Raw genomic sequence first — 2,500 nt, forward strand, 5'->3', positions numbered from 1 at the left:
GCCCAGATAGCAGGCGACTGGTGTCGGCGACCCACTGATGTTGGCCCTTGACGGCGGCAGAAGCTGACAGTGCCGCACCGTCAATGGCGATGTGTAGGCGTGCTGCCCACATTTCCCCAACCTGCGTCGACGATTTGAGGAGGTGGCCCTCCCACGTCAAGCGTCGCTCCAGCACCTCAATCTCACGCTGTACCTCATCCAGGCCTGCACCGTCGCAGGCTGGCCCTATCTTCTTCAAGGCCAGGAGACGGGACCGACGGAGAAGCGTCCCCATCCAACGGCACGATGGAATGCCGAGGCCCCCCTGGGCAACAGGAGCGTGGAAGTAGCCCAGAGGGGTGTCCGCCGGAAGGCGGAACCATCTCCTGACCGCGGCTCTTATGGTGATGTCTGCCGCTTTGAGGGCACCCACCAGGGTGCGGCTGAGGGCCAGCCCATGGTACAGGCCAGGGAGAAGCACAAGTTAAGAGAGTCATAGTTACTCCCGCCGTTTACCCGCGCTTGCTTGAATTTCTTCACGTTGACATTCAGAGCACTGGGCAGAAATCACATTGCGTCAACACCCGCTAGGGCCATCGCAATGCTTTGTTTTAATTAGACAGTCGGATTCCCCCAGTCCGTGCCAGTTCTGAGTTGATCGTTGAATGGCGGCCGAAGAGAATCCGCGCACCCGCGCGCCCCCGGAGGAGCACGCTAAGGCGGACGCGGCCTCGCAGCAAGGAAGATCCGTGGGAGGCCAAGGCACGGGACCGAGCTCGGATCCTGCACGCAGGTTGAAGCACCGGGGCGCGAACGCCGCACAGGCGCGCGCATCCTGCACCGCGGGCCAGCACGAGGCCGACCAACGGCGAGAGCAGACCACACCCGCGCTAAACGCCCGCACTTACCGGCACCCCTACGGCACTCACCTCGCCCAGGCCCGGCACGTTAGCGCTGACCCACTTCCCGACCAAGCCCGACACGCCCCGATCCTCAGAGCCAATCCTTATCCCGAAGTTACGGATCCAATTTGCCGACTTCCCTTACCTACATTATTCTATCGACTAGAGGCTCTTCACCTTGGAGACCTGCTGCGGATATGGGTACGAACCGGCGCGACACCTCCACGTGGCCCTCTCCCGGATTTTCAAGGTCCGAGGGGAAGATCGGGACACCGCCGCAACTGCGGTGCTCTTCGCGTTCCAAACCCTATCTCCCTGCTAGAGGATTCCAGGGAACTCGAACGCTCATGCAGAAAAGAAAACTCTTCCCCGATCTCCCGACGGCGTCTCCGGGTCCTTTTGGGTTACCCCGGCGAGCATCTCTAAAAGAGGGGCCCGACTTGTATCGGTTCCGCTGCCGGGTTCCGGAATAGGAACCGGATTCCCTTTCGCCCAACGGGGGCCAGCACAAAGTGCATCATGCTATGACGGCCCCCATCAACATCGGATTTCTCCTAGGGCTTAGGATCGACTGACTCGTGTGCAACGGCTGTTCACACGAAACCCTTCTCCGCGTCAGCCCTCCAGGGCCTCGCTGGAGTATTTGCTACTACCACCAAGATCTGCACCGACGGCGGCTCCAGGCAGGCTCACGCCCAGACCCTTCTGCGCCCACCGCCGCGACCCTCCTACTCGTCAGGGCTTCGCGGCCGGCCGCAAGGACCGGCCGTGACTGCCGGACTGACGGCCGAGTATAGGCACGACGCTTCAGCGCCATCCATTTTCAGGGCTAGTTGCTTCGGCAGGTGAGTTGTTACACACTCCTTAGCGGATTCCGACTTCCATGGCCACCGTCCTGCTGTCTTAAGCAACCAACGCCTTTCATGGTTTCCCATGAGCGTCGATTCGGGCGCCTTAACTCGGCGTTTGGTTCATCCCACAGCGCCAGTTCTGCTTACCAAAAGTGGCCCACTTGGCACTCCGATCCGAGTCGTTTGCTCGCGGCTTCAGCATATCAAGCAAGCCGGAGATCTCACCCATTTAAAGTTTGAGAATAGGTTGAGGTCGTTTCGGCCCCAAGGCCTCTAATCATTCGCTTTACCGGATGAGACTCGTACGAGCACCAGCTATCCTGAGGGAAACTTCGGAGGGAACCAGCTACTAGATGGTTCGATTAGTCTTTCGCCCCTATACCCAGCTCCGACGATCGATTTGCACGTCAGAATCGCTACGGACCTCCATCAGGGTTTCCCCTGACTTCGTCCTGGCCAGGCATAGTTCACCATCTTTCGGGTCCCAACGTGTACGCTCTAGGTGCGCCTCACCTCGCAATGAGGACGAGACGCCCCGGGAGTGCGGAGGCCGCCGCCCCGTGAAGGGCGGGGAAGCCCCATCCTCCCTCGGCCCGCGCAAGGCGAGACCTTCACTTTCATTACGCCTTTAGGTTTCGTACAGCCCAATGACTCGCGCACATGTTAGACTCCTTGGTCCGTGTTTCAAGACGGGTCGTGAAATTGTCCAAAGCTGAAGCGCCGCTGACGGGAGCGATTATTCCGCCCGAGAGCATCCCGAGCCCACAG

The 2,500-nt window shown here is 60.2% G+C and overlaps 1 pseudogene; it reads right to left on the reverse strand.

Annotated features, from left to right (window-relative positions):
* LOC126197741 (large subunit ribosomal RNA) overlaps positions 1–2,500 on the reverse strand; it is a 5,566-nt pseudogene that overhangs the window by 2,220 nt on the left and 846 nt on the right.

This window comes from Schistocerca nitens, chromosome 7 (assembly GCF_023898315.1).
Source record: "Schistocerca nitens isolate TAMUIC-IGC-003100 chromosome 7, iqSchNite1.1, whole genome shotgun sequence".
Classification (NCBI taxonomy): domain Eukaryota; kingdom Metazoa; phylum Arthropoda; class Insecta; order Orthoptera; family Acrididae; genus Schistocerca; species Schistocerca nitens.